At 39.9% G+C, this 21,448-nt stretch overlaps 1 protein-coding gene across 11 annotated transcripts in view; it reads right to left on the bottom strand.

Moving 5' to 3' along the window:
- Positions 1–21,448, bottom strand: part of BRD8 (bromodomain containing 8) — a 1,923,539-nt gene that overhangs the window by 819,290 nt on the left and 1,082,801 nt on the right. The gene's annotated exons all lie outside the window — the stretch shown is intronic.

Raw genomic sequence — 21,448 nt, 5'->3', positions numbered from 1 at the left:
TTCCACAACTCTATCAAACTCTGTGGCACTCTCTCATTAAGTTTTAAAGATGACTTTCTCACACCAACTCAAGAGACAATAAATCTGCTGCTTCTCCTCAGGTTTGACTGTCAAGCTTATGAATTAATGGCTTCAGGAATTCTGACTGCCATAACCCCTATGATAAGAATTTCTATCTTCCACATACACCAGATTTTTTGAAGACTGAATGACTGGCTTCTGACTAAAGAAAGCTTACTCCACAGTTCTGCAAGGCACTGTGTTATTTATCAACAGTAGAACAATGTTTACAGATATTTGTTAACAAGACATCTCTTGATCTGGTGTTTGATCCCCAGGTGGTATACACTGAGGTGCAGACTTTCAAACAGAACTGGACCAGGCACTGCCTTACAAACCAAGAAACATAATGTAATTAAAATTCCTGTACCATTTCTGAATAGTTCAAGTTTTCTAGCACCATGATTTTTCTAGTAAGGAACCACACTTTTTCCAAGTTCTTTCAGGAGGCTTGTTTGAAGACTACAAAATGAAGCACTGTGCAGAAATGGGTCAGATGAGTATAATAAAAGATTCCCCTTGGGGTAAGCAGACATCCCTTTAGAATTAGAGGATATACTTTTCTGACTCCTTACAGATGCACACTGGTCAAAGTTTAAACTGCTGCCTTTCACTTCCCCAAGGTACTTAATAAGGCTTCTCAACTATTCACCAAGGACAATTTGATCTGGTTCTAAACTTTCTGATCACATTTCCCCAGTATTAACATTCTTCAAAACTCCTTCTGTTGAAATGAAGACAGTGCAGTATCACTGTTTTGAGACTGCTCTGCACTGTAACGAGGACATTCACCTCTCTCCACTGCTGTATGACTATGGATGGAGTTAATATGTGTAAGTGAGGTGATGTGGTGGATAGTGACTTGCCTCCCTATAAAACTGTTTATGAGGAATACTGCAGTAATTTACTTGTGTTCTCAATCAGTTGTGATCAAGGGACTGCTTCTTGATTTATCACAAGGGAATTTTTTAATAATGGTGTCATTTTTTACAACTTGGACATTTATTTTATAATTAGAATTTACATCCTTTTGCCAAACCCATGATGCTAACTTTACTGACACTAAAAGTGAGGTCACTGCTAAGTAATTGTGTTACTCAGCTTGTAATCACCCTCATATCTAATTAACCACAGCTCACTTTTCACATTTGAAACGAATAATCCATAAAAAAGTGGATCCAGTCCAGAGTCTGGTAGATACCACTGCTAACCTTGGCTGGGATAAAGTGGTAACTTGCAAAGACACAGACATGCTGCCTCATACTGTCCAACCAGCATTTTACCCACTTTATTACATCTAAATTAATATATAATGGTTTTGATGAAACAACTTATCCCTTAACCATTTTACTACTAACAGTTTCAAAAGCCTTAGCAAGATTGTATCAAGACAGGTAGCATGAAATGTCAGCCCTTCATCCAGTCTTACTGTTGTCTCTTCAAACAAAGCCACAAGACTCAAAAGGTAATATCGCCACTTCAATTAAATGTTCCAAACCTATCACAGAAGTAGGTCCCCTGTGTCATTTTGGTTAAATTCTACTACAGCTATCTCAACGATTTTACATATAATACTGGTCAACTTGATGGGTATAAAATTGCTCAGGTCTGATGCGACTCCCCCTACCCCTTTTGAACATGCACTAAAAAAGCCACTTTCCATGGGCCTTTGATGTGTCCACACACACTAGCATTTTGTCTGACATGACTAGTAGGGGTTTAGCTAAGCTTTTCATAATTCTATGTAGGAAAGCACAAAGTATGCTGTCTGGCCCTATTTAACTTGAGTTTTTAAACTAGGGGAAGTATCCCTTCATCTATGGCTCAATTAAATGCTTTCCTGCTTATTGTGAAGTGTGCACATTTTTTTGCAAGCAAATTTGTACATTCTATGAGTTGGTAATCATATTACGCTTTACTGATGACTGTCACAATTTTCCATTTCACCTTCTGATATAATTAATTTTTTACTGATTAAGCTACAATCACAATGTATCCTTTTGATTCTCTTATGTAATTAAAAATGCTTCAGAACTGCTTTAACCTTTGAGACCCACTACATTTCAGGGACAGATATGAAAAATACAACAAAAAAAGTTTTCTGTTTTATGTAGGCTTGTTTTTCATTACTAGGGTAAATCTAGAAAGCTAACCATTACCTCCTGTTCTGCTGTACATCTTAACGACAAAGGTTCTTAACTAAAAACAATCCTCAAACCAATATACAGACCTAGCATAACTGTTTTCCTACTTAAATAGTGCCGTCCAAGGAAAAAAGTGATAAGCCAGCCAATCTTCTCTGCTCATTAATGTAAAAAAGTGAAAACTAATTCAAACAACCTAGAAATGTATCCTTTTTCAAGAGCTTAGTATCAGGTTTCATTAAAAAGGAGATTTTCCACTCTTGATGTAAACAGAAACAGGGATAGTACTACATTAGTAGGCTCATGAAATATCAGACCACAGTTTAACAATATCTATGCACCTCGGTGGATCTCATGTAGCAACAGAGGAACTCATTCATACTTCTTGCTTTCTGTTTGTCTGCATGTATAATGTGGAAGGAATATAATGTTTCTATAGCCAGCTCAATGGCAGAATGTTTCTAAGTTCCATATGTAGGATTACTGAAATGGATTCAAAGATGGATCCAGGCTACTAGAGGAGCCAGCAATTTTTTTAAACAACATTAGTAAATTCCGATGTTGTAGCTCAAGACACACGTGCACATACACTAAAAAACATACCACAGCAACAATGGCGGCTCGTGATATCGGACTGTATGACTGCAACCCCCCCCCCCCAAGCTGTGAATCACCATGGTACAATCCAAATCCTCCTAACCTGCTGCATAGAAAGTGAATCCGGACTGCTGCCTTACCAGTCCATATTTAGGAAGAAGTCAGCTGACTGCTGATGTCCCAGAAGTCTATGCGGTTAGCACCGCATAGACTGGAAGGGGATCGGACTGCAAGGGTAGCAGTCTTGGAACAGTCGGAAATAGGAACCGGAAGTATGCATTCCGGCACGAACGCGAGATAGGATGAACAGCTTATTTCTGCAGCTTCATCATGAACACCGAGATAGGATTAGCAGCTTTGGATTATGTTATTTGCAGCCATGTATGGAATGTGTACAGTAGTAGCTTGGATTATTCTACTTGCAGCCAGGCACGGCGTGAACGCTGAGATAGGATAGCAGCTTGAATTATCCTGCAGGTATGGAGTGTGTGCAGCTTCATCGTGGATTGTGCAGGTACGGGATAGGATAGCAGCTTTGAGCTTGTTGAGGTACGGAGTGTGTGTTTCATCGTTTATTGTGCAGGTACAGGATAGTATAGCAGCTTTGAGCTTGAGGTACGGAGTGTGTGTGTGTGTGTGTGTGTGTGTGTGTGTGTGTGTGTGTGTGTGTGTGTGTGTGTGTGTGTGTCTGTGTGTGTGTGTGTGTGTGTGTGTGTGTGTGTGTGTGTGTGTGTGTGTGTGTGTGTGTGTGTGTGTGTGTGTGTAATGTCCCAGTTGATTTATACTGGTGGCTAGAGAGAGAACTCAGGATACCTGCTGGTGGTGGTTAGAGAATACCTCAGGCTTGAACCCTGTACCCTAGGTTTAAGTAAAACGAGCCTGAATTCCCTACCCACCACCATTTGTGAAATGTTTGCAGATTTTTGCCTCATATTTTGTTCTGTTCTGTTCCTCATAAAATCTGTGGTTCCTATTTCCGACTGTTCCAAGATGGTGCAGTGGTAGCATTGTTACCTCACAGCTAGAGGTTCTCTGGTTTGATTCTTGGCTGAGGTGCCTTCTCTGTGGAGTCTGCATGTCCTCCCTGTGTGGGTTTGCCCTGGTGTCCTCCCATGTTACAAAGACACATGTCTGCAGTATTTCTCCCTGGGCCTCTGCTGAAAAGTGGCTTTTGTTCCAAGTCAGACTTTCCTGGTTAACAAATGTTAAGTAAATAAAATTGACAGGCATTTGAATTTCAGACTTCATATTCTTCAGAAAGTACATAGTAACACAAAACCTTTTATTCTAGCAATTTTCTAAGTTTATAAGATGAATATTTGAAATTTGTCCCCATTTTTGAGACTGTATTCCCCCATTATTGGCTTCGTCCACGTTCTTTTGTGCTAAGGTTGACAGCTATGGTGAGAACTGAATATGTTTGAGGGCTGTATTTCCCCATTACTGGCTTTGTCCAAGTATTTTGTGCTAAGAGGTTGACAGTTATGGTGAGAACTGAATTCACTAAATGGTAGCCATTCAAGTTTCAGTCTTCCTCTTTTTCACAAAACAGATGATTTGGCATAGTGGTATGTTGCTCTGACTTTTTGCACAGGGTCCTGGGTTCAAGTATTGGCAGTGATATATATGGTGGCAACACAGCATTTTATTCTAGCAACTTTCCAAGATTATAAAATGTGTCCATGGTTTTTGGGCTTTTGTCCCCCCCCCCCAATAAATTTTGGCTTTTTCCAGATTTCTTGTGCTGTGAAGTTGAGAGATACAGTTGAGTGTCGAGTAGATTTTACAAGGAGCCGAGAGCTGCAGGGGAAGAGAAGTTTACTGCTGCTTATGCTGAGATGGCTTGGATTGTTAATAGCAGAACAGGTAGTGTACTTGCTTTTGATGCAGAAGGCTGTGGGTTCTACTCCCAGAGGGGGTGGATGCTGCCGTACTAAGAATGTCCTCTTTGGCAAAAATATCTAGTAACTATGAACCTGTTATCAGTTTGCCATTCATTCCTTATTGCAATATTACTAGCGTATCATTTTTTAAAATGTAACATAGGCAATTTATTCCTCAAGGGCAACATGCACTTTATTTGTAGATGAAACAATGAAATATAAAGTTGTTTGCTAGCAGCAACCTCTTCATTAGTTATAGATCTCTTTAACGTGGAATTATTTAAATGACTTTTACTTCTGCAGAAATTGTGCATATTTACTGATACTGGTGGATTGTAGAAGCTTGAGTAGACTTTTATGATGGAAATTTCTCAATTGGGCAGTTTTGTCATTATTGGTGCACACATTTTGTTTCATTGTTTACTAGAAAAATGTTCAAAACAAATTTAAAACACCCTCTAACAACTGTACTATATTATACACGGAAAATAATTTAATACAATCAGGAAAGTGTATCACACAACACATGTATGCTTTGTGTGCAAGGGGCCTATTATTTGAAAACAGCCCAAAGTTAATCTTTATACTAGCCAAATGTACTTTCTTTGAATGTGAATTTCAATGTTGTTTCAATTAATGTGAGATTCAAGGGCAAAGAAGCTTTAATGCTAAGTCTATTTTCATTGTGAGACTGCAATGCATTGTTTAGCAGATGTCTTCGTGTTTGTGCTGTAAAAAGCAAAATAAAACTTTCAAATGAAATCAAAATCATTGTAGAAGTAAAGCAGTATGAACATTACAGTGTTTATGGCAAATGGGGTGAAATAGCCAAGTAATGCAACATTGGAATGGCTGCAGGGGGGGAGGCTCCATTCGACCATGATTTTGTGATGGGGAAGGGCAGCAAACTCAAAGACAGCCCCGGCTGAACTATACATCTCAACTGTCCAGATTTTCACAGAATGAATAGATTTTTGCTAATTATTTTTGGTTTGTTCCTCATATAATTTGTGGTTTTCTTGCAAATCATTTAGGAATTAAGTCACTAAATAATGACAGACATTGAGTTTCAGACTTAATAACCTTCAGAAAAAAGCATGCTAAATCAAGACCTGTTATTCTATCAACTAAGTTTATACAAGATCCATTTTTAGTACTGTTTGTATGTTCCCCCAATACATTTGGCCCTGTCAAGATTTCCTGTGTTAACAGGTTGAGAGGTACGTGCAAATGAATTGCTTTATAGAATTGGGCATTTCCAAACCTCTCAACTGTCCCCGATTTTGGCTCAAAATGTTGTTCTCCCTCTAACAATCCCTCCGCAAAATGGCAATTTTGGAAAAAAATATGGAGGGTTTTCAATTAATAAATAACTGTAATAATCAGAGTTAAAGACTGCTTTTATTTCAGAAATGCATGTAGATTTGTTTATTTTGTCAGCTGCTCAAGTTAACAGTACTAATATTAAAAGTGTCCCTTCTTTGACAGGTTCCCAGCTGTATTGTGTGGCTATTTTATATTTTTGTATCACATTTTTGGTCCATTGTTCATACAATTGTGGTTTTATAGCAAATTAGTGGCAAATCATTAAAGATCGAAGTTAGAAAATAATGACAGACATTTAAGTTTCAGATTTCATACCAATGCAAGACCTACTATTCTATTAGAAAGTTTATAAGAGCAATATTTAAATATTTTCCTTATTTTTGGGCCTTTGTCCCACTTCTATGTACGGCTTTGTCCAGATTTCTTGCTCTGAGGTTGAGAGGTAAGACAAATGTGTCAGGGCCATCACAGTCAGCCAGAGACATTTCAAATTGTGACATACTTACTGCACTCCACTCCCCCATGTAGTGACTCTGGATGTGTCCAAACAAGGCAAGGAGCTGTTATGCACTGTAAGTGTGCAGAGAATCCCCCATCCAAGGTAGACACAAGTACAACAGTGGCTTTTCATCTGTCCTTGCTTGATTTTGCAGAATCTTCTGGTTTTCTGTCATATTTTTATACTGTTGATTTATGGTTCTTATTATTCAGAAAGTGTCCGTTGCTCTGTGTTTAAGTAGCAATGCTTTCATGAACATCAGTAAGCTTGTCTGAGATTTTAAGATGCAAGTAAGCTTTAATAAGCATACTGTTAAAGAATTACCAACATTGAAAGCCTTTTTGTTGTTGCCATGCAGAGAATACTTACATAACTAGACAATGTTTAAGCCTTGGGTATTGAAATACATAAGACAGTATTTGTACTAAAGGACAGGATTACATTATTTTAAGAAGCTCATTACCTTTCTGGGAGACTTGCAGTTACCTTTGCAGGCTTTACCCGTAAACTAAACAGAATGCCAATCTATCATGTGTGGCCCATAACCTATGCAGCAATTCTTTAAGCAATTTATCTCATGCTTGTTCTTGTTTGCTGTTCATTTTTTACTTTGATCATGTTTTCTCCATGAAACAAGTAGATAGATGTTGTCAGGCAGGAGGTCTTTTTTTGATAAAAAAAAAACATTTTTACAAGTGGGGGTATCACAGAGATTGCTACTTTCAGCATGTTACTTGGTACTTTTATAAAGCTGAATATAAATTATAATTAGAACTGCAGTGCAAGGAAAAGTGGTTTGAGTTGAGTGATGCTTGTTTTTCTTATACTTGATTTTGACAGGCATTCCAGTAAAGTATTTAAAAAGTAATTTATTTTTTTTCATGCCTCACAACCTTTTTGTTTCCATCTAGATATTAAATAAGCTGTCATGCAACCAATCCAATGAAATATTTTTTTCTTCTACACTTCATTCTGTCTTGATTGGACTCTCATAATGACGGTTTGGCACCCAGGGCAACAAATTTAAAGTTCCATGTTTTTGGTGTTTTGAGCATAGCTCCTCCCCTTTCTAGTTGGCCGCACCCCTTCCCATTAGCCTCATCCATTCAGCTGTCTCCTGCAGCCCCCCTTTGATTTGAAGTCACCAGCTGCCACTGCACAGCAAACATTTCTTTTCATTTTCATGCATTATACATTTTTCTTTTTTTTAACATTCACTTCAAAATTTCATAAATTGCTCAATTCATGTTTTCCCCTAAAATCTCACTCCTCCTGAGCATTCTTCTACAGGTTTTGTTCCCACAAATCCCATTTACTTTTATGATGCTTGTTCCTTCCCTTTTCCAAAGATCTCATCTCCAGTTATTTTATCTTCTTTACAACATTCAGTACTTCAGTTACAGTTTGTTTAGATCTTGATTTAAATTTCCATTAACTTCATTTTGGTAGGCAACAACATTAAACTTGGTCTAGGGAATTCAGATCCTACACCCCAGCCATTCATTTTCTTAAAACCATTTCCTTCCCCAACATATGTGACAAAATACTGTGTAGGAAATGTTAAATTTACCAACTCTCTCAGTCCCATTACATCTCCAGCATTTGCTATCTGCACAGTTAAACACAGCACACTTCTACTTCAAATGTACTGGCCAGGTCTATCTCAGTCCACCCTTCTATGGTTTCAAAAGCTACTAGTCTAATAGATATCAGTCAGTAAAAGGCACTCCACCTTCTCTTCATACCTCCCAGTCTATCCTTGTTCTCCTCCTCTTTAACATTCGCACCAACTCTCTCCACACATCCACAAAACAGACCTCCCTAATACAGCAAGCAGATTACTCCATACTCATACACATCAGACAACCTGGCACATCTCCAAAAAAATAGCTCAGGAAGCTTTAACAGCACCGAAACATGTTTTTTAACTCACAAATCATTCTCAACCCGCACCGCCCCCCCCCCTTCCAAAAAAAAAAAATACTACTTTTTTTCTCCAAATTCGTCACTTGTGAAAAAAAAAACATTTAAAATCCTCTCTTTAATAAAACCACTGAAGTCACTTCTCATAGTAAATTATTAGCGATGAAAGGGAATGATGAAAATTTCAACCTGTACATACAAAATTGCATAAGAACTCACCAAAAATTAGGGATGCTTTACCCAGCCAAAAACTTTCTCACCAATACAACTAAAACTACACTTGCCATTACTTACCCTCCGCGTCTATATCACGTTATCGAAATTTTACTACATCGAATCAATAAAGGTCGAACTTTATTGATCAAAGTAGCAAAATATTGAATAACATAAAAAAAAATAAATCAATAAAACAAAAACTAACTAGCGTAGACAGGGGGGCAAGCCCCCCTGCACCCACCACACCCCCTACTTAAATATACCAACTCCGAGACCGCACTACATTGAGGTAAATTGAAATCTCCCCCTTACAGAAATTTCCATTTACCTGCACAATGTTCTGAACTTTCGACACTGTCATGCCATATTGTCAGCTTACGACAACGTGAACTAGACCCTACCCTCCTCCTCTCACTACTTTACGGCACTCCCATCCTTACTAACCTCCAGGCATCACAAAAAGCAACAACCTGAATAACACTATAATAAAGTGGCTAAATTTGTTACAAATACCAGTTTCAGAACCCACCCCTTTATGACACTACAAAGCTTAAATTGGTTAAAACTACCTATCAACTAACATGTACACAGCTGCTCACCACCTATAAAATTATCTAGCATCCATCTGCTTGTCCAGTGCTAAAAACAATTCTACACAATTATTTTCTCGCCCAGTCATTACAATCCAATGATCAGAAGCTGCTGTCCATCCACAAACCAAATCTGTTGGGCATAGTCTGCACTCGTACCATGGTAAGGCTTGGAACTCCTTACCTGTATCGATCAGGTCAATATCCTCCATCTAGTCCTTTAAAACCATTCTGATAGACTTCCTAGCCAAAATCTGGCTCTGTTTTTGTTCAACCCCAGTATCAGCTGTATTCCTAAATAAGAACAAGTACCTATTTATACCTCAGACCTCCTTAACTCCCCCTTCTTCACTCACTTTCTTACTTCAATTTCTCTCCCCAACTTTCTATCTGAATATGTCATAACCCTGTTTTTCTCCCACTTCATGTTCAATTCCTGTTTGCACTACACTAATTTACCTTTAATTTCTCTACACTGCTTAAAATTTCTGTAAATGAATCGCTGTCATACAAGTTGTACCAAAGTGTTCATATTATGTCTAATTTGGTATAACTATTTAAACTGTAGATTTTTTTTATTATATTATTTTTGAAGATTGTAAAATTATTGTTCTTGAAATGTTAATGCAATACTTTTTCCCCTGGCCTCCACTGAAAATGGGCACCTACAGAGTTGGACTTTTCTAGTAGTCAAATGTCAATAATCAATCTACATGAGGAAAAATTCTCTGAAATCTACTAGGGGTATAAAAAATATCTATGCAAACACTTCCACACAAAAAATCCTAAACCTTCTGGACTTTGCTGCACACTTGGGAGCCATACAGATGCCCCTCCATTCTCTCTTCTCAGTCTTTTCTAACTTCCTCTTAACTGATTCTTAAAGTGATCATGTAATATTTTATATGTCCTACTAATTATCTGCTTTTCAACAGCAACCTATGTTTTACACTCAATTAAAAACTCTACAAGAGCTGGTCTTTCAATTTCTCTTTGCTTATACCCTGTTACTAATTCATGCCAGGGAAGAGTCTCCAACACATAGTCCAAACTTTTGGTTGACCTCATCCCACTCCATTACCTTTCTACTTCTAGTTATTTGCTTCCATCACTTTGGTTCCTTTGTTAATTTTCTCTAGTAAATTCCAGCCCACCTTGCCTATACCATATATCCCAACTTGTAGCCATTTTTATTGGCAAAACCTTTTTTCTCCATTCCAGTGTTAGCTTTGTTCTTTCAGTGTTTCTCCTACTTTATGAATACAATATTCAGTATGGCTGTTATTGAATCCAAAATCCTCTTCACTTACTTCTTGAATCTCCCACCCCCACTGTCTCATCATCATTCCTTTCCACTTTGATTTATAACTTTCTGCTTATGTTGTGTATTTAAATATCTATCTCTATCTCTAATGGATCCACGCATATCAGGCAGTCTTAAACCACCTTGTTCTATGGGGAGAATCACTTTATCTCACTTAACTCTTGCCGTCTTCCCCACCAAAATTAATTATTTCAACTGTTTATTAATTATGCTCCACAGTGTCTCTGCTGGTCAATAAAAATATACCAGACCTGTATATAAAAGTAACGAGAGTAAAAACATTTTCACTGTTTGCATTGTACTATCCACACCCATAATCAAGACCTTTTAGCTTCTCAATCTTTGTATTACCTTTTGTTTACTCTCTTTCCACATATCCTTAGCTGCCATAATAAAATCTTTTTTAATCCATTCACTTAAAAACTACATCTTATCATGTCCCATAAAATATGACTACTGTTGAACCAGTCAACATGTAGGTATATAGTTTGCTGCTGCTATATCCTTTGTTTCATCTTAATTTATTTATTTTATTTTACATCTGTTTACTGGGGGAGGTCAGACTGGACAGAGCTGTCCATTTTCAGTGGAGGCCCGGGGAGAAAAGCTCCAGAACAATTGCTAACATACTATACATAAGGTATTTACATGAGCATTGTGGTTTACACATACAGTTATAAAATAGAGCAGATAACATATGATTGCATTCGTTATTTACATACACATAGTGGTTTAGACATACAATTAAAAGTATAGCAGGTAGCAACATGTGATTGTTGTTCGTACAGTATGTTTAGTAGAGATAATCTTGAAGATGTACTGAAGATAAGACAAGAAAGGAAAAACTAAAAACAAACGAAAAAAAAAATACTAGCCAGATAATCTTGAAGATGTAATGAAGATAAGAGAAGAAAGGAAAAACTAAAAATACTAACCAGTTTGTCAAAGGAGGAGAATATAGACAAGTTCATATGAGGTTCATTGATATTTTAAGAGAAAGCTTTTCAATGTAGTCTAGGGGAGAGTTGATGGGTATAGCTGGGACAGTGGGGAGAAGGCGGCAGTGAGTTGGTTAGTAACATGTTATAATATACAGTGCATCTGTGGGAGTTTTAAAGAAGAGGTTGGACAGTGGCTAGGGGAAAGGTGTTAGAATATGTCAGCCAGGTGCTAGGCAGTTGCATGTCCAGGAGTTGTTTAGATGGGAAATAAGCTTTTTTTTTTTGAAGATGGTTTTGTTAGGTTGGACCCTGATTTTTAGAGGTAGGGAGTTCCAAGTCTTGGCAATGTTGCTAGAATACATGTAGTTACCAGAGCTGTAATGGCTTTTGGAGATTGCAATTAGTGCCTTGTTAGTGGATCTAAGTTCTCGGTTACTGGAGTACAGCGTGATCAGGTCTTGTAAGGCTAGAGTTTTGTCAGGTTGGTACAGTATTTGATGAGCTATAAAAAGTTGCTTTAGAGCTAAGGTATTAGGTAGTTCCAGCCAGGAAAGCTGTTTTAGGGCTTGACAGTGGTGGGTGCGGTAGGAGGAATGTGTGGCGAATTTTGCTATTTTGTTGCAGCATACTGACAGCTTGTTTAAATCACTCTTATTTAGATTAATTAAGACAGGAGAAGCATACAGTAAGGTAGAGAGTAGATGGGTACGAGCTAGGGTAACTTTACTGTTGCTGGTTAGGAAGTTTTTACATCTGTAAAGAGTACCTTGTTTTTTTGTTGATTTTGCTTACTGTTTGAGCTACGTGTTTGTCAAATTACATATTATTGTCAATAATGACCCCTAGTAATTTGGTTTGTGTGATGGGGGAGATAGGGATATTATCTTATGCAGATATAGAGAACGGGCGAGTAGGTACTGCTGCTTTGGAAGGATGGAAGAGCATACGTTGGGTCCTTTTAGGCTTTTATATTAGCTGGGAGTTTGTTAGCCAGGTTTTGATGGATGTAAAAGTTTCTTGGGTCTTGATGTGAAGTTGTTGGAGGGTGGGGGCAGAAAAGATTAAAGTGAAGTCACCAGCGTATTGAACCAGGTTTGCTAGAGGGGAGGCTTTGTGAAGATTATTTGTAAATATAGTGAAAAAAAGGGGTCCTAGGATTGATCCTTGGGGTACCCCTAATTTTATAGGAAGTGGGGGGAAGGGAGTTTCTCCACTGAACAGCTTGTTGACGTTGGGAGAGACAGCCTTGAAACCATAACAGAGTGGGGGTAGTTAGTTTTAATTCCGAGAGTGATGTTAGAAGTTTTGTATGGGAGACTGTATTAAACACCTCTGATAAGCCAAGGAAAACTGGAGACACTATGTGGCCATTGTTGCATTGCATATTTACTAGGTTACTAAAATGGATGAGTGTAGTGGTAAGTGCTACGACTGGAGCAGAATCCATGTTGGTTTCAGCAAGAAGATTGTTGGAGAGGAGATGTGTTAGGATCTGGGTGTGGATAAAATCTGAAATGGTCTCAGAATGCTCCACAATACTGAAATGTCCTTTTCTGAATTTATCGTTTACAAAATAATATCAGCAAATAAAGCTAACTTTTCTTGAATACCATTCTAACTGTATCAATGAACTTGTGAATCCCTTATATTCTTTACCAGTTGCACTAAATACAAAGCAAATAACAAAGGGGATCGTGGACAACCCTGCCTGGGTCATCTGTTCAAACACAGCCTGTTAGAAATGAAACCTCCCACCTTAATTCTTGCATCCAAACCATCATATATCTTTCTAATTAACCCTATTCTACCAGGGAACACAAATGCCACAACTACCCTACTTATAAAAATCTCAGCTAACTCTACTGCAAGCCTTTCCAGGATTAAGAGAGAAGCCAGCACTGTTAAGAAGGTAATTCAACTGGAAGACAGATCTCCATTCAAAGGGAGAGAGCATACAGGACTGTTGATATGCAATAACTTCCAGAGTAGGCTGGGGAAGACTACTGAGTGCAGAGGCTGTTAGGAAGAATAATGTAAGAAAATGGAAAACCCCTCTGCCATCCCCATACTTAAAAAAAACAACCAACTCACTCAATAGCTCACCTTAACACACGTAGCATTAATAACAAAATAACTCCATGCGCTCTTGGAGCTCTACTCATTTGATATTATTTGTCTAACAGAGACTTGGCTAAAACCTTCAACTAAAGACAACAAAGTTATCCCACCTGGTTACAATATCTTACGTCTTGACCGGGTAGCCAAGAAAGGTGGTGGAGTAGCTGTCTTATTCAAATCTGTCTTTCAAATAACCACCTTCAACCAGAAACCACCTCAGGACTCTAATGCTGAGATTCTTATTACCAAACTTCAGTTAAACTCAGTCAAATCTATCTATATTATCTGCATCTATGTTCCTCCAGGAAATAACATTACTACCATTGAAAACATCCTGTGTTGGTTATCTCAAAACCTACCCCAAGAAACCATAATCCTAAGTGATTTTAACATAGATTGGAAGTCTTGCAGCAACAAATACCCTACTAGCCATATTAATCTCTATGGGTTTACTCAAACTATTACCTCCCCTACTAGAATAAACAAGACAAATAAAAAAGAAAGCACCTTAGATTGGATACTCACTAATTACCAACCCCACACTTATGAAGCCGGAACTCTCCCTGACGATGTAAGTGACCACTCACTAACCTACATTATCAGGCTCAAAGCCAATCCACCCATTCAACCCATTACTAGAACAATTAGAACCAAGAAAAACTTCAAATTGGATCTATTCCAGAGTGAAGTGAAAACATGTAATTGGTTCCCCTTATAACACCTTTCTCTCAATGAAGCTGTTGATTACTTTAATGCCAAGTTTCTAGCCATACTCAACCACCATGCTCCTACCCGCTCTATTAGGATAAGAACTAAATCTGCTCCTTGGCTCTCTAAAGAAACTAAGCAAAAAACCCATCTCAGAAACAAAATCTGGAATAAATCATGATTAACTAAAAACCCTGTTGATCACCAACACTACAAGCAACTGAGAAATGTGACTAAAAAAGCAATATTGTTCAATAAACAAAACTATTACTTACAATCTCAGCAAACCCATCATAATAATCCTCAAAATTTCTGAGCAAGTATTAAGCAATTACTACAGCTCAGTCAATCTATCACACCCAACCCACAAGGCACTGACAAGGAGAATCCCAAGCAAACGGCTAATGCCTTTAATACCTTTTTCACCGAAGCAATTCAAACTCTTGCCAGTCAGCTATCTAGTCAAAACACAACTATATCCAATTCTAACTCAAACCCACCACCTCCATTTCTCTTCCAACCTGTTCCAACAGCTTATATTCTCTCCCTTATCCAAAAACTCAAACCATGCACTCCCTCTGCTGACTTACTACCCGCAGAATACTTACAGTTAGCAGCCAAATCCATAGCTTACCCTATCTCCATACTAATCAATAGAGCCATCACTGAAGGATATGCCCTTAAACTTTAGAAAGTTTCCCATATTATTCCCCTTCATAAGGGTGGAAATTCCACTGAACTCTCCAACTATCGTCCCATAGCCCTACTCTCTCCCTTATCTAAGATTATGGAAAGGTGTATCCACAAGCAACTGCTTGACCAACTTCTCCAGAATAACTTGCTTACCAATACCCAATATGGTTTCAGACTTTTCCATAGCACTACCACTGCCCTCCTTTCCTTTACGGACACCATCAACAAAAAACGTAACCTTAACATGCTTTCCTCTGCACTTTTCTTAGACCTGTCCAAGGCTTTCGACTTGGTTAATAACCAAATACTCATACATATTCTTAAATCTCTGTCACTTGACACACTAGCTATAAAATGGTTCCAGTCCTACTTAAATAACAGACATCAAGCTGTACTCTGGAACTCCACTCTCTCTACCCATCTACCTGTTAACATTGGTATCCCTAAAGGGTCCATACTGGGCCCTCTCCTGTTTACTTTATTCATCAATGACCTTCACCAAGTAGTTCCCCAAGCTACATGCATACAATACGCAGACAACTCCACACTTACTTGCTCAGCCACATCTGTATCTGAGCTTCACTCCCTGACACAACATGCATTTAACTCTGTAGAACAATGGTTTACACAACGCTGTCTCTTACTTAACCCAAAAAAAACTAAACTCCTCCTTTTCACACCTACTAGTAAATCCCCCCTAATAGACTTCGCTGTATCATCTAAAAATGGTACGCCTATATCCCAAGATCTTACTACCAAACTGCTAGGTATCACCATAGACAACGACCTTAACTTCAACACCCACATCAGCAACACTTTGAAAACTATTAATAAAAAAATAGGCTCTATTTACAGAATCAAACCCTTCCTCACTCCTGCAACTAGAATTATTGCCCACTCCCATCTAATCTCTACCCTTCTCTATGCCTCACCCATATTCACTAATCTCTCAAAAAATAATCTTAAGAAAGTAGAACACTCCTACAATAATATAGCCAGGTTTGCCAAAGGTAACCCTTTCAGAACCCAACACTGTATTAATCTAAAGCAACTAGGGTGGCTTGAATTACAGCAGCAGCTGAAATTTAATCAACTAGCCATCGCCCATAAGATACTTTATCAACCTGCCAAAGCACCCATACTATCTACTCTTATTCACCCCTACCATAACCTGAAGTCTCTTAGATCCTCACAAAATCTTCTTGTAAATATCGACAAAGCAAACAATAAGGCCGGAGACGCTCTCTTCTCAATACTGTCGGAAAAACCTGGAACCTGCTTCCCTCCGAACTTTCTACACTTCCCTCATTAACTCTTTTTAAAAAGAACCTAAAGTTCTTCCTCAAAACACATTGGATGTGCCCATGTAAGAACCCTGACTGACCAACTAGCTCTTGATACTTGATTCAACCCTACCTTCTCAACCTTGCTTTTACTTTATCTTAACATCTACTGATCCACTTCTCCAGCATAGTATTACTTACTACTGTATCATAAAAACAAAACAAAACAAAAAAATATTGGACATGTTTTACTACTAGATGTATTATGTAACTGCTACTTCTCTTAACTTTCTTTTTATCTACACTTACTGTACATTATGCTATTATTCTTTGTGAATGCTTATTTGTAACTGTATTTGTACTAAGTCAAGTCTAATACTCTGCATTTTTATACATTATTAATATGTGACCAGTTAAAGTTTGTTCATCTCCTTTACTGTGAATGTATTTGCATTATAAACATGTATTACTTTTGATGAGAAATTATTTTGAACTGTTTGGAACTTATCTCCCCGGGCCACTACTGAAAATGGACATATATCCAGCTAGACTAGCCCAGTCAACAAATGTAAAATAAATAGAAATAAAAATGGGTGTAGAAAGGGGGAGTGGGAGGTTGGCATAATGGTTAAGGTGTTTACCTTACAATCACAAGGAGCAGGGTTTGATTCTCACAACAGGTAATTGGCTAGGCTTAAAACGGCCCATAAGGGCAGTTAATTAAATACTAAACTATGAACCTAAGAAAGGCCTGTTCATCTTACTTCTGGCTAGCTAGACATCGACCTCTACCATGTCTCCTTATCCCATCTCAACCTTAATAGGCCCCTACATTCCCTGAAGGGGGAAGTCCCAGTCCTGGAAGCAGAACAGAAAGACAGAGATCTCCCACTAGAGCCTGCTGTCAAGAAAAGGGTCTGAAAGGAATTACCAAAGATGTGAGTGTAAGTTTTGGATCATATACTTCAGAAATATACAGGTACAGCCCTTACAGCTGTTGTCAGACAGCCAAAGCACAACAGTCAACAAGTACAAGAAAAAAAAGTGCAAAAAGTACTTGAGTCTCCATCTCACAGAGATTAAAAAAAGAAAAAGTGAATCAGTATGACATTATTGCCCATACATAAGATACAACCGTCATGTCATACTATTTACGTTTCTAAAACAGACTAGCACTAAGAAAGAGAGGGAGAGACAGCAAAGCTGTGCAAATATGTTTAAATAAATAGGTCTTAAAATACACACAAAGATATCACATCATCTAAAGTTTAATTAGTAATATAACCCATCTCAAAACAAACTTTCACAACCCTAGTATCAAAGACAATAATTTGCTTGCTTGTTAGCTAATCTGAAAACTCTTTTCAGGCATAACTTTTAGTTATGTACTCACCATAACTTTAGATGTTTGGGATCCATCTCGCCTACATTCTGTACTGATGGGCTCGGAGCCGATCCCTCGGCTCCGACTCGGCACGCTTATGCTATAGAGCGAGGCCTCTTATTGGCTGAGATATCTTTATCCCAGGATGCACCACCACTAATCCCCCAGATCTTGTTTGTCCGCATTCATGCACACATGCACAACTTGTTTATATAACATTGTTAGATGTTTCAAGATGAAACAACAGGATTCGGACCTTCTGATATCCTCTGATCTCCAAGGAAGGGGAAGGAGGGTGGTTATTAGGAATGTAGATGGATCCCAAACATCTAAAGTTATGGTGAGTACATAACTAAAAGATGTTATGTGATCCTATCTCGCCTACATTCTGTACTGATGGGACAGCCCCTAGCACCTAAATCCCGGGTGGCTCATTGGAAAACACTCATGAGCACTGTGGAACCAAATGAAGCTCGTCCTCTAGATGCCACATCTAATTTGTAGTGGGAAATAAAGGTGTGCGGGGAAGACCATGTAGCCGCAGCACAAATGTCACTAATAGCAAGCTTAGAATGAAATGCTATCAAGTAGCCATAGCCCTTGTAGAATGAGCTTTGACAGAGGCGGTAAGCTCTTTGTTAGAATAAAAATAAGCTTGAGTAATACAGTCCCTGATCCATTTGGCAATAGTGACCTTTGTGACAGCTTTGCCCAATTTATTGTCTGCAAAGGATACAAACAACTGATCTGTTTTCCTTGTTTGTTTGGTCCTGTCTAAATAGAAACGTAACTGCCTGTGGACATCTAGTGTGTGGAATATGAACTCCGCTTTGTTAGAGTATTTTGGGAAAAAACTGGAAGCTCTAACGATTGTTGTAAGCAGAAACTAGAACAAACTTTAGGGACAAAGGAAGGATTTGGCCTGAGGGATACTCTGTCTTTGTGAAAACCAAGCACGGGGTTTTACTGACAAAGCTTGAAGCTCTGAAACTCTTCTGGCAGAAGTAATTGCCACCAGAAAAGCTGTCTTCCATGATAGAAACTTTAGATCACATGTAGCTGCCGGTTCAAAGGGGAAAGAAGTCAAGGCGCGTAACACTATATCGAGATCCCATGGAGGTGCAGGATGAGAAATCGGAGGTCTTAATAGAGCAGCACCTTTCAAGAAGGTCTTACACAATCTGTTGCTCATTAAAGGTGGGTCTATGGATTCGTGAAAATTAGAAATTGCTGCCTATTGTACCTTGATGGTAGAAACTGAAGAGCCTTGATTGAAAAGAGAAGTTAAAAATTTTAGTACTTCTGCCACGGGAATAGAAATGGGGTCCAGGCCCCGGAGTTGAGCCAAATAGCAAATCTTTTCCATTTGCTAGAATACAGTTTCTTTGTAGCAGACTTATGGGCCGAAGATAATATGTGTACAACATCTGGATCCAATGTATGACTCCTGACTATAGTCGGAAGAGGAGGAGCCAAGCCGTCAATTTTAAGGTGTGTAGGGACTGGTGGAATAGTCCCGACTGATGAACCAGTAGGTCTGGGATCTGATCCAGGAACCATGGACCTTCCAGAGCATATTTCCGAAGATAGGGAAACCATACTTGACGATGCCAGTAAGGAGCAATTAAGATCATTTTGCTCCCCAAGAGAGATGCCTTTTGAATCACCCTGGGAAGGAGAGGAACTGGAGGGAAGGCATAAAGCAAGCCGGTGGGCCAAGGACGGACTAGTGCGTCCATGGGGCTCTTCCCCAGAGCCGGGGTTAGGGAGAAGAATTCTTTGCAATTCGCATTCAGAGGAGTCGCGAAGAGGTCGCAACACGGAACTCCCCATTTGCTGAAAATCTGACTTGCAAACTGTCATATTCAGTGACCATTCGTGAGGAGAGAGGATGGTTCTGCTCAATCTGTCGGCTATCACATTGGACTTGCCCGGTATGTGAGTAGCCACTAGGAAGCGTTTGGTCGAGACTGCCCATTCCCAAACTCTCATGGCTTCTCTGCAAAGAGGATAGGATCTGGTCCCTCCCTGTTTGTTCAGGTACCAGACAACTGACATGTTGTCTGAGTGAACAGCAATTACGCCCTGAGGGAGATAATCGTGAAGGGCTTGAAGGGACAGAAGTACTGCCCTCATTTCTAAGATGTTGATATGAAGTAAAGTCTCTTCCGGGTGCCATTTGCCTTGGACTGACCTGCCCAGGGAATGCCCCCCCCCCATCTGGGAGGCGTCCGTGGTCAAAGTGGCCGGAGGAGGTAGAACAAAGGTTCGTCCCTGATCCAAATTGGAGGGCACTAGCCACCAGCGAAGGTCCCGTTTGCAAGATTCCGTGATCCATACGAGGTGACTGAGGGGGAGTTCCTGAAAGGACCACTGAGCTGAAAGAAGCCACTGGAGAATTCTCATGTGCAACCTTGCCAAGGGGACTAGAAGAACCGTGGCGGACATGGATCCCAATAGCTGCAGGACCATCCTGGCTGGAGCTTTGGACCTGGGAAGTAAGGCTCGAACTTGAGTCTGTATGGTTTGTATTCTGTCTGTCGGTAGATAGACCCGCATTCGGTTTGAGTCTATCTCTACCCCTATGAATCTTATTCGTTGAGATGGCAGCAACACAGACTTTGGCCAATTGAAGGTGATTCCAAGGGAACTGCCCAGTGATATAGTGGCTTGAAGGCTCTGCAGTAGTAGATGCCTGGAGGTGGCAGTTAGGAGCCAGTCGTCTAGATATGGAAACACCTGGAATCCTAGACTTCTCAGGTGAGCAGTCACGACTGCCAAACACTTGGTGAACACCCTGGGGGCTGTGGTGAGACCAAAGGGCAGTGCACGGAACTGAAAATGACTGTCTCCTAGGCTGAAGCGCAGATGTCTCCTGGACGCTTGATGTACCATGATATGATAATAAGTGTCCTTGAGATCTATGGAGCACATCCAAACACCCTTCTCCAGCAATGGGAGAATGGTTTGTAGGTTGACCATTCGGAACTTGGACTTTCTGACTGAACGGTTTAGGATGCTGAGGTCCAAAATGGGCCTCAAGTCCCCGGTCTTTTTTGGCACCAAAAAGAATCTTGAGTAAGTCCCTAATCCGATCTGGTCTGCGGGGACCGGTTGGATGACTCCTTTTTGCAGCAGCTTTGAAACTTCTGAGGCTGCAGTATCCCGCTGACTGGGTGGCGGGTCCGGGATTTTTTTGGATTGAGGGGGGGATGAGAGAATGGGATGGAGTAACCTCCGGCGATAATTCGAAGCACCCATCGGTCCTGAGTGATACCTTCCCAGGCTTTTAGGTGCTTCGAGAAACGACCCCCGACTGGCTCCGGAGCTGCACAGCCGGGCAATCCCTCAGGGACTATGAAAGGCTGAAGAGCCACGAAAGGACTCGCGGTCTCCAGTGTTGCGAGGGCCTCTGCCGCCTCTGGGACGGCGTCTTCCGGAAGAATTTCCCCCTCCCCTGCCTCTGGAAGGAGAATCCTCCTGCTGAGAGGGGTAAGGCTTCTGAGATCTACGGAACCACATTTTCCCTCCTCTTTTAGCCTTGTGATAAGGCCGAAAGGGAGTGGAAAATCGTGCCCCTACGGCAGTCAGAGTCTTACCCTCCTGTTCACAGCGGGTTAGTGTGTCCTTTACCTTGGGTCCAAACAGGGAGGACCCATCAAAGGGGGCGTCGGCAAAGGAAGACTTAAAGGCCTCCGCGAAATAAATGACACAGGCGGAGCCAGGCTTGTCTCCGTAGAGCAATGCCTGTACCCGCCG

The sequence above is a fragment of the Protopterus annectens genome, chromosome 4.part0 (genome assembly GCF_019279795.1).
Source record: "Protopterus annectens isolate FY-2018-M chromosome 4.part0, PAN1.0, whole genome shotgun sequence".
NCBI lineage: Eukaryota > Metazoa > Chordata > Ceratodontiformes > Protopteridae > Protopterus > Protopterus annectens.
This window is presented reverse-complemented; position numbering and strand designations above follow the sequence as displayed.